At 41.2% G+C, this 15,541-nt stretch overlaps 1 pseudogene; it reads left to right on the plus strand.

Moving 5' to 3' along the window:
- Nucleotides 1–14,236, plus strand: part of LOC123942150 — a 39,854-nt pseudogene extending 25,618 nt beyond the window's left edge.
- The last annotated feature ends 1,305 nt before the right edge of the window (nt 14,237–15,541 follow it).

The following is a 15,541-nucleotide window of genomic DNA, read 5'->3' on the forward strand; positions in this document are numbered from 1 at the left end:
TATCAAAAAGCAGAGATGACTTGGGCTTTGTGTAACTCTATGTCCTTGTGGAGACAGTTAGCACAGAGTCTGCTATCATCTTATTTTTAGAAAGAGCTGATCTTCAGTGGTTAAAAGAAACATCAGGGTTTAAGAGAATCAGCAGGGTTTCTAAGAGGTTAAGCAATTTCTTAGGGGTTAAAAAAACCCCCAAAGAAACAATTTATTTTGAAGAGCTTTTTAATGTCATACAGAGTTCTTCCCTAGATGCTAATATACTTGACAGTAGAACCTAACATGTTACCAGATGCTAACGTGAGTCTTCCCTTGTTGCGGGAATCACCCCTTTAAGACTTTCAAGCGGACATTGCCTTCTGGGGGAAAAGTAAATAAATTTTGGATAAGGCTTTAAAAAAATGGATCAGAGAAGTTTTGAGGGCGCCTCTGCTTGTCTGTCACTAAATACGCTAATCCTTTCTTTTCACCGCAGACTCGCCTGGACTGACCCAAGCTTTTGCGCTGGGTAATGAACGTTGCACTGGTCATGCCTGGGGATAGGTCCTTTCAGCCAAGTCCCCTTTTCCCCCTAATGCGCCATTTCATTTTCAAAAGAAAGATATCCTAGAGCTATAAATCTCCTCTCTTTCTTTCCCTGCTTGCAGCCCCTGCCCTTATGTGGGGCTACCTCTCGGAAGTTATTCACACTGGGATGGGAGAGGTCAGCCTGACGCACAGTTCCTGGCAGGTGGTCTAACACAGGAGCTCAGGGCCCCCATGCAGAACGGGCGGCCCCAAGGTGCTTTAAAGGCTCTCTCTGGAAATAATGGTCATGTGTCTTTGTCTGCGTCTCTAGGGCCTTCTATGACAGGCTTTGGTTCATGACAGATCGCTGTCCAGACACTGACCCCGTTGTATCTCCAGTCAGCTTGCTTTCCAATCACAATATATAGCAACTTGACAACCTTCCAGAAAATAAACTCTTTTTACTTTCAGAGGAAAAAAATAAATAAAAATTCATTGCTGGAGGTAGCTCTAGAGTGGATCCTTTAGGAAAAACCATGGAGAACGGAGAAGGGAAAGAGATATTAGAATATTAGAATATGGACTGTCATGACTAATATCACTGACTTTTTTCTGTTGGATCTGCCTGTTACTGAGATTCCATTTCTGCTTTGCCTTTCCATTTCCTTCTCAGTCTAAGCTGAATAACTTAGCATATCATTTATCTTCAGTTTCTTCCAAAAATCTTTTTCCTTCTGATTCCTCTACTTTGGACTGACTTTCTTTCTTTCTTTCCCTTCCTCCCTTCCTTCTTTCCTTCCTCCTCCTCGTCCTCCTCCTTGTCCTCCTCCTCGTCCTCCTCTTCGTCCTCCTCTTTCTTCTCCTTCTTTGGTTTTCCTTCCTTTATTTTCCTTTTTCACACATCTGTATGTAAGAACTTATGTCAAGCCTGTGGCGTATAAAAACATAAACATGCTGATTGCTCCTTCCTTTGCCCTATTTCTATTCCGATCTAGTATAACGCATATGCCATTCTTTGACCATATTTGATGATGTTTGGTGTGTCTTTATGCATAATTACTAATATGGTAACCAGTGGTATTTGCAACTCTACTAGCATTTTTTGAATGAATGAATGAGAGCTTTTATAAGGAATAGATGATAATATCTTGTTAGCTCACCAGTTCTCTAGAGTAGTGTTTCTCATCTCAGCCCTACTGAGATTTGGGCCTGATGTTGTTTTGTCATAGGGGCAGGGGAGAATTTTGTGCATGGTAGGACATTTAGCAACATTTCTGCCCTCTACTCATTAGGTGCTAGTAGTTCCTCCCCACCCAACTATGACAATTAAAAATATCTCCAGACATTTCCAGATGTTTCTTGGAGCAAAATTACCCCCCAACCCCCATTAGGAGCCACCACTCTAGATGAGTGTCATTCAATAGAACTTCCTGAGATGATGGAAATGGCTATTGAGCTCTTGAAATGTGACTAGTTTTAACTGAGTTTTGCTGTACATATAAAATTTACACCAGATTTTGATGCTTTCATTTTTTAAAAAAGAATTGTAAAATATAACAATAATGTTTAATATTGATCACATGTTGAAATGATATTTACATACATTAAGTTAAATATAATAAATATAATAAATTATCCAACTTACTTTCCCCTGTCTCATTTTACTCTTTTTGGCTTACATTATAGGGCTTGCATTTTTGCTTATATTATATTTCTATTGAAAAGCACTACTCTAGATAGTCATTGCTGGATTTTTGTACTTCTTTATAAGAAGTCCAAATTTTGGCTTCTTCTTAAGAAGAAAATCCCAATTGATTCTCTTCTTACAGACACTCTTCTCACCTGCTATCCAAAAATGCCAAAAATGTCCGTATGATTCTCTGTCTCAAGTCCTTCGTTCGAGTGTCAAATCGGTGATTTGTGCTTAATGATTTTATTTTATTTTATTTTTAAGACTTTATTTCTTTATCTGACAGAGAAAGAGAGAACACAAGTAGGCAGAGCAGCAGGCAGAGGGAGAAGGAGAAGCAGCTCTAGGTTGAGCAGGGAGCCTGACGTGGGGCTCGATCCCAGGATCCTGAGATCATGACCTGAGCCGAAGGCAACCACTTAACTGACTGAGCCACCCAGCCACCCTTCTGCTCAATGATTTTTAAAAAGTCTGAAGTCCACTGTCTAGGGGCATCTGGGTGGCTCAGCTGGTTGAGCATCTGACTCTTGATTACAGCTGAGGTCATGATCTCAGGATCATGATATCAAGGCCCATGACAGGCTCTGCAATCAGCGGGGAGTCTGTTGAGATTCTCTCTCTCCTTCTCCCTCTGCTCCTCCCCCTTTTCATGCTTTAAATAAATAAATGAATAAAACCCAAAATCTAGCTCCAAAAATGGATTGCGTCAGCTGTGTTTAGTCAAGCATAGCAGCTGAATGCCGTCTGTTCTCTGAGGAAGAACAGCTTAGGATCCCTCAGAAAGGCAACTACCGTTCCAGTGCAAAGTCAGAGCTTTGCACTCAGCTCACCAAGTGAACTCCTTAAAGAATGTCCTAGAGAATGATGGCTTGAGCCATGCCAGTAGGTATTACCAGGGAGAAAGAAATTCTGTACTCAAATGAGTTTGATATATTCTGGGTTAAATGAAATGAGAGAAGTCTATTTCACAACAGTTCTTCTCAAAAACGTCAATCTACTAAAACGTACTTATAAGTCAAAGGAGGTAGATAGAATGCAACATTTCTCACATTTTTTTTTAAAGATTTTATTTATTTATTTGACAGAGATCACAAGTAGGGAGAGAGGCAGGCAGAGAGAGAGAGAGGAGGAAGCAGGCTCCCTGCCAAGCAGAGAGCCCGATGCGGGGCTCGATCCCAGGACCCTAGGATCATGACCTGAGGGAAAGGCAGAGGCTTTAACCCACTGAGCCACCCAGGCACCCCTTCTCACATGTTTTTATTCATGGAACATGTGTTGCATTTATTCTGACAGTAATGAGAATCCACTAAAGCCAGGAGTGACGAGTCATTGACATGTTAGAGAGCTTCTCTTTGGGCACTGTGGACAACAGATTAGAAGTAGAAGAGGGAGGTCAGGGGAGGCCCAAAGTGAAAGGCAAAGGAGGAGGCTCTTCTGTTTGTCTGGATGAGATTTTGAGGACCTGAAAAGAATGATTTGAAAGGTGTTTACAAAATTCGATGAACATGATTCAGTGAGTCCGGGCAGGCCCAGTTTCTGGCTTGGTAACTCAGTGGTTAATGGTGGTTCCACCAAGAACTTAATACCCCAGTTAAGGAGACAGACTTGTAAACAAGTGATTACAGTACACTATCATGCCCCCAAATTAGAAGTAGACACAAGACAGTACACAGGCAGAAGCCATAGCTTATACATATACATTTACACAAACAACAGAAAAACAGGTGCAAGATTCATGATCTTTCCAACAATAGCAATATTTACAAATGTTCCAACTGTCCCTATTTAAAAAAAAAAAGGTTTGGATCAGATATCGAGATTCAATTTTGTATTTAAAAATAAAGAATGTTGGGGGTGTAGGGAGTTCCATAGAATTATAAAAAGACATATGTTATTGAAAAACAGAAAGCATGGGGGCGCCCGGGTAGCTCAGTGGGTTAAAGCCTCTGCCTTCGGCTCAGGTCATGATCCCAGGGTTCTGGGATCGAGCCCCGCATCAGGCTCTCTGCTCTGTGGACAGCCTGCTTCCTCCTCTCTCTCTCTGCCTGCCTCTCTGCCTGCTTGTGATCTCTGTCTGTCAAATAAATAAATAAAATCTTTAAAAAAAAAAAAAAAAGAAAAACAGAAAGCAAACGCAGGCTGACAACTCAATGAAGGCAATGATTTTTTTCTGTCTTATTTGCCCTATAACTCTAGTTCCTAGCTAAATGGCCTGGTATACAAATATTTGTGGAACAATCTGAACTCCAAAGCATTCTCTATATATCCCTGAAAACGGAACTTAATATTAAGAAATGGTATGATATGATGATTTCATTTAACCAAAAACACTGTTTTTTGCAGTAGCAATGGGAATTCTTCTTTTTTGGAAATTGTTTCTCTTCTTAGATGTGTTCAATATTCTAAATAACATTTGCTGTTGTTGGGAAAAAGCTCTTCTACATTTGAGGGTGGCAGTAAGCTGACATGGCCTGAGTGGTATTGGGGGAGTCCTTCAAAGGCGATGGAGGGCCCCTTGCTGCATTGAGTTTCCTGAAGCTGCAGGCCTCAATACAGCTCGCACTCATCCATAATTCCACTCTGAATTCTGCTGAGTGAACAATCAGTTTTAAGAGACTACCCTAGTACTTAGTTCACAAACAAAGAGAACTGGAAGTAATCTGTGTCTTGCAAACTAAGGAAAGTAAATATTGGGAAATTTAGGCCAACACTTGATTTATTTTGACATTCTATTGATTATTAACCAACAGGTATTACTAAAACATATCAGATTTCCAGAAGTATGAGCTCTGCTTTTACCAGGTATTTATTAATTATTAGAAGACTCTGAATTGTATTACCTTCAGCATATTCACCTGCCTTGCTCTCAGTTGTGTCAGTCTCTATGAAGTAATAGTAAGGTCCTTGCTCCCCAAAGTGTGGCCCGTGGATCAAGAGCATCAGCATCATCAGGCCATGTCTTAGAAATGCAGAATCTCAAGTCCTACCCCCATCAACTGAATCAAAAGCACCCAGAAAATTCATATACACATGTAAGAGACACTGATCTAGACAAACCTTGATTGGCAATGTTAACAGGAATGAAAACAGGGAGGACAAAATGGTTAATTTTATGCATACTTGTTTTTATTAAGATATAATTGACATAGAACATGTTAGTTTCAGGTGAACAGCGTACTGATTCAATATTTGTATATAATGCAAAATGCTCACCACAATCAGTGTAGCTAACTTACATCACCATTCAGGATTACAATTTGTTTGCTTGTAATGAGAACTTAGAGGACTGACTCTCTTAACAACTTTCAAATATACAGTACAGTTCTATTAACACGAGTTTCCATGTTGTATATTATATGACCATGATTCATTTATTTTATAACTGGAAGTTTGTATGTTTTTGTTGTTGTTGTTTTTAAGTAGTCTCCATGCCCAATGTGGGCTTAAACACAAGACCCTGAGATCAAGAGTTGCATGTTCTGCTGATCGAGCCAGGCAGGCAGGCCAGGAAGTTTGTATCTTTTGACCAGCTATGTAACATACGTCTTGGCTCCCTTTTTGTCAATATTTTCAGGAATTGCTAAGTTGCTATCCATTGTGGCTGGCTTTTAACTTCATTTTGCTCACTCACTAGTAATGAGCAGTGGAATTTCTAAAAAAAAAGAAACGAACCAGTCATAAATCACATGGATAGATTGAACATCTCAGGATACTATGACCTAGTATCTTAACGAAATGCCCTGAATGAAGAAGAGGCCAACCTTAGTGGTCCTGGAAGGTAGATCAAGAATGGCCCTCCAGGAGGCAGGTGCAGAGGACCCCAGTGAGGAATTCCAGTCTGAGGAGTGGGTCTGATACATGGAGACGATAGGCTCTCTACTTCCTTCTCTTGACATAGAAACATGTGGCATTTTCAGGGGTTGGGGGGAAATGTTGTCCAATTTCAGAGAAAAGGGATATTTTTAAAAACTCTAGTCAGTCTTGGAAATCAACTCCAAAAATGTTATCTCAACCAGCATTACATCATTTTTCTGGAAAGGTAGAGAAAGTCACCTAAGAGGGGCCATTCCTGCCTAAGCACGTGATGGGCCAAATCTGGAGATGACATTTCCTTGTCTAAGTTCGAGACCCCAAGTCAGAGGGTGATTTACACGTCAGTTGCCGCGTGGTGGTCAATGTTCCAGGCTGTCAGCTCGGCCCCGCCCTGCTCTTCTTGAACAAGCCCCATCAGAGCTCCAGCTACATGGGGCATTGAAAGGTTAGTCAAAGACCACATTGTGTTCCTCGAGCTGCAGGAGCGGCTACACTAATTTGGATTGTGATTTGGCTTGTCTTCCGCCCACTCTTCCTGAGGTCTGAGCTGGGTTTGTGTCAATCAGTGGTGTCACATCATTCATGCACTGAAGGGTGGTGGCCCTGCCAAGCCTTGAAGTCATTTTTTAGGATCATCTTAGTAAGACATCTGGGAGAATGCTATGTAGTTCTGCTCACTCCATACCACTAACAGTTACCCTTGCGTGTTTTTGCAGACTTTTGGAAGGCATGTGTCACATCTGGTGCATTTAATTTGAATACTAATAGGTGGAAAGAGCATTCGATTTGGAGCCAGAAGGCCCAGTTTGGCCACTTCTTTGGTGCCTCAGTTTACTCACCTAGAAAATCACCATATTATATATCTCATTGTAAAAATGAGGCATGTGAGATAATTTTGTAAACCAGAGATAAATATTGTACCAAGGAAGAGGGAACCATATCTGAACCACAGATCAAATCCAATGTAATGAACAATTCATGTTAGAGGATGTAGGTCACGATCAGACATTTTAAATTTGAACATTATCTAAAAAATCCAGAACTATCAAGGATCATTAGAATCAGGGATTATTACATAGTAATGTTGGCTTTAGCAGCAATCATTCATTAGGTTTCCACTAAGTATGAATGGTTACCGGTTAGAAATGATAACTGTAATTGTCAAATAAAACTCTTAAAAGAAGGGGCGCCTGGGTGGCTCAGTGGGTTAAGTCTCTGCCTTCGGCTCAGGTCCTGATCTCAGGGTCCTGGGACCCAGCCTCGTATCGGGCTCTCCGCTCTGCGGGAAGCCTGCTTCCCCCTCCCCTCTGCCTGCCTCTCTGCCTACTTGTGATGTCTCTCTCTCTGTGTCAAATAAATTAAAAAAAAAAAACTCTAATAGAAATATTCTTTGAGCTAATGAAGTACATGAGCAAGTAAACAAAACATGGCTTTCTTCTTCTTTTTCTTTTTTTTTTTCTTTTTAAGATTTCATTTATTTACTGAACAGAGAGAGGGAGAGCACAAGCAGGGGGAGTGGTGGGCAGAGGGAGAATCAGGCTCTCTGAGGAGCAGGGAGGCCAAGGCAGGGCTCCATAAGGGGCTGGATCCCAGGATGCTGGGATCATGAGCTGAGTCGAAGGCAGATGCTTAACCACTGAGCCACCCAGGTGTCCCTATGGCTTTCTTTTTTATAGGTAATGGCTGAAACAAGTCATCACTGAGATACAGTTCCACCTGCCAAAAGCACTCTCTCTCCACTTTTCTCCTTTATGTGGGCATTTTCTCCATTCTCTTGGCTTTAGAAGATGACAGGAGGCCATATGAATCCATAAAATCTCAGTTCTTATTCTCCTTTCTTTTCCTCTTGAGTATGGATTACTTTGTTGAGGGGCATCTTTTTTTCTTCTGATTCTTGTTTTACTAATTTTTCTCTCTAAATGTTCTGCTTTCATGAAATTTCCCCGATTCTGGTCTCTGTCACATTGAAAGAACTTTCCCAACATCTCCTATCTCATTAGGAAAGAGTATAAAGGAGGATTCCTGCTTATTGTCTCAGACTTTCCTTCTGAACGTTTAATGGCAATTTGGAATATTTTGCTTTTTGAAGGAGTGTTGGGTTAAAAGAAGAAAGTAGGTCTTTTTTAACATGTGGCAGGATGGAGATATAAGGGAGAAAATGAGAGTGTTCTTTCCTTCAATAAATCAAAATGCTACTAGCAGGAGTGTTTTGTGAATTACAGAAAGTATTTTTAATTCCTTAGAAGAAAGACTTGTGGGGTGGAGGATGTTACAGCCCAAGACAATTAGTCTGTGACACAAACTGCATTCACATTCGTGACGACATGTGTTAGCTGGGACTGATAAGGACAAACTGATGAGCTCAAACATAGGGAAGAGTGTCTAGAAATACCCATTGTGTCCTCATGACTTCACCTGGCATATTATCCTATGAAAAGCCTCAAGTATCCTAGCTTTTCCCACCCTTCATAAATTCGGTGTGAGCATGTATCCGGTAACTCTTCAATCCAGGTTTGCTTTATGCTGTGTGCACGGGGGTCTTTGTCACCAACTCTGCTGGGTCTCATCTTGGTGGACTCAGAGAGCTGAAGCTCCTGCTTCCTATGTAAGACCTGCTCAAGAGCTGTATGGTTATTCAGAGTCTCGTTCCCTTGGGGCCCTCGGTGTCTCCTAAAGATAAATAAGCAACCAGGCAATCTATCTTCTCACAATGTGGACAGAGCTTTCTGTTTTTTTAGAAATAACATTTGCTAAGAATAATGGCATTTACCCCTTTTTGGTCAGAGATGAAAAGAACCAGACTCTTGCCGGGAAGATGGAGAGTGCGATGACTTTCAGCTCTCTGCAGCCTACAAACGGAGACTGGGATTTCCCCACACTACCTAGAGAATTCTCAGTCAATTGGATGATCATAGTCTTGTTAGAAGGGAGTGTGTTTGTCCTCTTTCCACTTTAAGTCAATAATTACACAGTACTGTTGCAGGATACATCAATCACAGTTATTCATAGCATAATCGAACAACTCTAAGAGAAATTAATTTAAAAATCAATTGTATATTTGTATATTTGTGGCTTAAATCCCATGAAAACTGAAAATACATGCATGGGACATAGTATATGCAACTGGAAATATATGCATTGGGACATAGTAGTGTCCCAAGCCAAAACAGTGCCAGCCTCAAAGGAAACTGGACTGGAGGTAGAGCTGATGAAAATCTGAAAACAGGCCTAAGCAATGTAATGTTAACAAATGCCATTGTTGAACAAATAACTGTGTAGTTAATGGTCTAGATTTTTTTGTCTCTAATCTTCAGAGCAACTCACCAAGAAGTATCATGGTCTCATTTTTTTTTCTGATAGTGAAACTAAGTCCTAAAAGGTGGAGAAACTGACCTGGGTCACTTAGTTTTTAATTTCTCTCTGACCCCAAAGCCCAGGTTCTTTCCACTATGATAGCTATACTACTGGTCTCAACTATTTTCTCTTTGTTGGGCTTCCAAAATTAAACGATGTTGGAGAATCAGAAGGTAATTCCACGGTTTGTCAGAGTAAGCAGTAAAAGGCATTTCAAAGTGAAGAAAATATTAGGCTAAATTGGAAAACATGAATGAAGCAGATGCAAATTTTATAGTAACTTGAATTCAAGACAAAAGACAAAGGAACAGGTTCTTAAATTATTTTCAAGATTCTTCTTTTAAGGTGAAGGAGATAGAAATTTAAGTCATTCAACAAATTGCTATTTTTCTCCTCCCAAAATTTACAAATCAACCATCTTAACAAGATCTAAATATTCATAATTTTAGCATTTCTAATACATTTAAGGAGAGTTTCATACGCTGTGTTTGATTTTATGTGGTTCCTGAAATTTGGAGCATTATTATTTTTTGGTTTTATTCATAAACAGATAAATTATTGAAAATATATGAACTGCCTCCTTTTATAGGGAAATTATTGCTTTCTGCTTATTAAAGAGTACTTAAAATTTTAATGGACTACGAATTCATTTAATTCAAAGCTGATCTATAAAAACATGAAATCTCATGGAATATTTTCTTTACTTCAAACAAAACCCATTTCCATGCAAACCTCCACGGAGAGTGAGTTCCTGATCTGTTTTTCTGAAGCTGAAAACACTCCGTATATAAGGCCATTACCTGGGGCTCTTTCTGGATGGGGTGCACAGGCCACACATCCATATGGGAACTGCCAATTCTTTCGATGACTCTGCCCACTTCACTACTATTGGGCTACAACTCTTAATCAAAGTCACTTCAAAGACCCCAAACAGATTGATTCACATGTGAATGCAACCCAAACTGTCTTCCAAAGGAGGAGGGATTCTAGTCTTATGTTCCTTTGAACCTACTGTTGCTCATTTACTAGTATTTACTTTGCATGGCCTATGGCTGAACCATGGAAATTGGAAAACAAACTCCTATTCAGCAAGTCATGTCAAAGGTGACTGCGGAGCCAGAGAGTTGACTGTGGGACAGACATTCTTTCTGATCTGGAGGCCTCTTCTGCAGCACTGCTGTCTCCACAGTTACATACCTGTCCGTGGAAGCCTTTCGTTTATCTTGTCTATGTGGGAAGTCCTAGACGATGCCATCAATCTGAGAGATGAGAGAGATGCCCATGTGACACTCCAACAATGGTTGAGGGGGGGAGGGGAAGAAGAGAAAGAAAGAAAAAAAAATTAGGCGATCCTGAACAAAGTTCTTTTGAACTGTACGATGGTCCTAGAGAAGATCCCATAGGCACTTCTGTTCAGAAACACACTTTGTACTCTGCCAAACACACCGTGAGGCAAGCATTCCCACTTGAGAACAGAAAATGGGTACTGTCCACAGACTCAGGGAAGAGAGAGGAAATAATCACATTCCTGAATTTTCTTCTGGGGGAAAATCAGATTCCCTTAGAATAATGCAGCTGCAGCATGCATCACTGATTACCAGTCCTTGATGACAACGAATTTCCTCTTACTTCTTCTGGCTGGGTCAGTGGAGGGGTATCCAGTGTGTTGTGTTTGAATGACTTGGGTGTTCTGTGGCTCCCAAATGAATGTTGCTGGTATTTTACTCGTCTGGATTACACATTAAAAAATGTTAAAATTGCATTTTTGAGACATACTCAAATACATTTTAGAGTTCTTTTGATGTGAGAAATTCACCAATCCAGATTGAATGAAAGGGCTTTTTTTTTTCTTTTTTTTACCTGAAAAAGTACTTTGCATATACATTTTTTTTACTCTATAAGTTTGCATGTATCAATCATGAGATTGCACGTGAAAGTGCCTGGGAAGATCTAACATGCTTCGCAGCCTCCCGGCCATCATCAGTGCCACCGTCTTCAGCGCTAACAGGATCCTTTGGAAGCATAGCTGAATGCTGTGTCTATGATGGAAGCCAAGTCCTGTTCATGTCGCTTGAATTGAGATGAAGATGAAGCTTTTCTTATGGGAAGGTCCTTGACGAAGAGCTTTGCTGCCAAGCTCACAGTCCTCCAGCCAGCTGACCCTTAGGGCAAGGTGCAAAGTCCATCTGTTTGCACAGACTTTTACTCCGTGGGGGTTAATTTGAGCAGAAGTTTCTCAGACATGATATGGAGGAGATGTGCATGTGAATAGTAGTGTTTATTTAGTATCTTTTTAAAAATTTGACACTATATTTTATACATATAATTCATAAAATTTATAAATGCCTACAAAAGTAGACCCACGTGTTCATTTAAAGCATCACAGGATGTTATTTACAAGTCTAACTGAATCAATTCTGTTCAGTGAAAGGATACAATTTTAAATATAGGCTGAAAATAAAAAATTGATTTCATTGTGACAGGAATAATGCACTGTGTTTTAAACAATTGTTTAAATCATCATTCAGATCTCAATATAGCTGAAATAAGACCAGATGAAGAGATAAAAATAGCACAGTATCCATTAAGAGGCCCTATGGAGAGTCCAGCATTAACTACAGTGATCTCATGTGTCTTCTGTAGAATATCTACAACCTTAGAGTACAAACACCCTTGGAGTTTTGTTATTGCAGAAGTCATTGAAGTCATCTGCGTTGTTATTTCCATGAACAACATGTCCTTCCACTTCTATTCCAAACTTCCTACTAAGACCACAAAATGCTTCACATCATGATCTCATTCGCCTGGGTTACATCACTCCAGAGTGGCGTGTGGATGTATGTATTTTCTAAAATGTCCTCATTAGGCCAAGAGTGAGAGATACTAGATTTAAAGTATTCCCTTGTTATCATAACTTTAGTTAAACATTTAAGCAGTCATGACTATATACATTTTAACAGAATTTGTGGGAAAATCTAACCAAGAACCCAACTTCCTGTCAGCCTAAATGTTAACTCCCCAGATCACATGTGCTCATGAACATGTACGTATGTGTGTAGGGGGGTGGGTTCTGGAGGAGCAGGGTATGTGTGTGATGAAGTGGCTATCGGTATATGGAACCAGGAGAAACAACATATTGGGTCTAAATAATATCAGAGGTCTTGAAATAGCTCTGTTCAACCTCAGGCTTGGCTTTCAATGTGCATTTCTTCTCTTTATGGAAAATCAGAGCACTGAGTTACCAGTGCACCTGCTGGAGACAGCTCGTTCAGGCGTCAGTAAATGAAATATTTGGTAGGGCTCTTGCTTGTGCCCAAGGCTGTGGGGCCTGAGGGGTGTAGAGACTCAAGGGGATGGAGACAGCAGCAGCATGGCAGCTGAATATGAGCCCCCCAACCCTCCTCTTCCCTGTCGTCATTGCCAGAGTCACTGGGACCCTTTAGTCTGCATGTGTTAGTTGTAAGCTGGCTGCTCACTGTCAGTCCTCCAGTTCACTTGCCCTCCTTCCTTTCTCTGCCACTGGCAGCCCAGCGTCTGGAACAGGGGACTAGATAACTCCCACTCACACCCCACCCACAAGTCCTGGGGCCCTGACCTGAAGGTCAGGGGGACCTGAAGCTGGGGGTCCCCTCGCTCCCACAGGGCAAGGAAGATGCCTGAGGAATGGACCTACCCAATGAGAAGAGAGATGCAGGAAATTTTACCTGGATTGTTTTTAGGCCCATATTCTTCTGCTATGGAAAAGCAAACTTACCTCTACTACAGAAACAGGGACTAACTCCTATAATATGCAAAAGACAAAACACTGAAGCAAACTTTGTTAAGTCAACCTTTCAATAATTATTTAGCTATTTAGTCTTGGATATTGCAGATTACCCAGTTGAAAATAGAATACGTCATTTTCCCATCATTAAAAAATTTATTGGTAGAGAAAAAGTTACTGTCCATGGAAATGCAGGGATCTCCAGGAGTGTTGCCTCTGTTATTACATACAGTATGGAAACATCTGGAATGAAGAGATACATCTGCTTATGTTCCAGAAAGATTTTGTATTAATCCCAATGCTGGATTTGTCCATCAACTTCAAGAATATGAAGCCACAAATAAGTGAGACCATATGATACTTGACTCTCTCTGCTTGACTTATTTCACTCAGCATAATTTCTTCCAGTCCCGTCCATGTTGCTACAAAAGTTGGGTATTCATCCTTTCTGATGGAGGCATCATACTCCATTGTGTATATGGACCACATCTTCCTTATCCATTCATCCGTTGAAGGGCATCTTGGTTCTTTCCACAGTTTGGCGACCGTAGCCATTGCTGCAATAAACATTGGGGTACAGATGGCCCTTCTTTTCACTACATCTGTATCTTTGGGGTAAATACCCAGCAGTGCAATTGCAGGGTCATAGGGAAGCTCTATTTTTAATTTCTTCAGGAATCTCAACAAATAACATGGAGGACATGGGGAGATGGAGAGGAGAGGGAGTTGAGGGAAACTGGAAGGGGAGATGAACCATGAGAGACTATGGACTCTGAAAAACAACCAGAGGGTTATGAAGGGGCGGCAGGGGGGTGGGGGGTGGGGTGGGAGGTTGAGGAACCAGGTGGTGGGTAATAGGGAGGGCACGTACTGCATGGAGCACTGGGTGTGATGCCAAAACAATGAACACTGTTATGCTGTAAATAAACAAATAAAAAAAAAAAAAAGAATATGAAGCCATCTACCTGGCAAAATTAATAAAACAGATGATGTCATCACTCCACATAGAAAGGTCATTATCTGTTCATTCTGGACCCACGGGCAGTTTGCAAAGAAACCACGAAGAAGAAGATGATTTTGGAAACATGCAAGTGGGGACTGCTCACAATGGCTGACTCAGGAGCAACACTATGGAGGATGTGAAATTCTAATTGGGAAGGAGAAAATAGTAGAGACTATAATAATGTAAAATGGTAAAAACAAAACAAAACAAAAAAGAAAATATGGGCATGTCCACTGGGCCAGTGTTACTCCAAGCCCTTGGCATGTCTTGCTTCATTAAGTCTCCCAAGGACCTTGTGCGGTGGGTGCTACTGTTTTCTCCACCTTATAGATGAGGGAATTAAGGTGAAGGAGCTGAAGCAACTCGTTGGGGAGTTCCATAACTAGCAAGTGGGGGGTGGAATAACTCCTGAGCCTGCATTATTAATCCCTGGGCCCTGCTGCTTCCTCGATGCACCCACAGGCAACCAGTAGACTGGGTGGAACCCAATACCCAGTACCTTAAGCTGATGCTGAATTAGTAGAGACCATTTTTTCAAAGGAACAGCTTGGGACATGGCTAGACACCAACTGCTGCCTGACCACATGTGAAAAACCAAGGAAACATCTGTCCAAAACAAGCCAGTTTGGATGCACAAAGATCATTGGTTGTTTGCAGAATAGTCATTTGTACACAAATGGAGGCTTATTTGAACTTCAAACATTCTGTCCTCTAGTATAACAGATTGACTGTTTTCTTCGAAATCAGGCTCACGGCATGAATATTTCCCTGAAATCTCCACTGCCCTGGGGTCAGATCTCTCCATCGGAACTGTGGGGAGCTCTGGACTGGGGGTTGGCACACTATTGAGTTCCCAGTGTATCGGCCTCTGAGTCTGAGTTCGGAGTTCTGAGTATCTCAGTGTGAGTTCTGAGCGTGGCTGCCTTCCCCTGGTGATATGCTCGTCTCTAAGTGAATCAGACTGGAGCCTCGAATTTCTCTCCCTCAAACCATCATGACATTGTGTGTGACAGAATGCAAGTCTACCCCTGCCAGCAACAGGTGCAGCGTGGGGAAGAACACCATGCCGCAGATAACAGGCATGCATATGTCTGGTGGATTTAATTAGACACAGGGCCCATTAACAATTTCTGCAGATGTTCACATCAAATCAGCTGAGCTAATTTCCTCATACTCTTCAGTTTGGCCTATTTTCCCCTTTCCCAGGTGTATCTACTCTCACCTTAATCTTATGATGCCTACATGCAAGCAAACTTCCTTCTGCTCCTGGAATCCAGATACTCGATTCACTGTGTGTTGCTGAAGAGATATAATTGCTGGTTGATGTTTAGTCTTTGCTCTGGAACATATATTATTCATGGTTAAGGGCCCTTCGTGGAGGCTGGGGAAAGAGTGGCTGTGTCTGGCTAGGAGCTGC

The sequence above is a fragment of the Meles meles genome, chromosome 5 (assembly GCF_922984935.1).
Source record: "Meles meles chromosome 5, mMelMel3.1 paternal haplotype, whole genome shotgun sequence".
NCBI lineage: Eukaryota > Metazoa > Chordata > Mammalia > Carnivora > Mustelidae > Meles > Meles meles.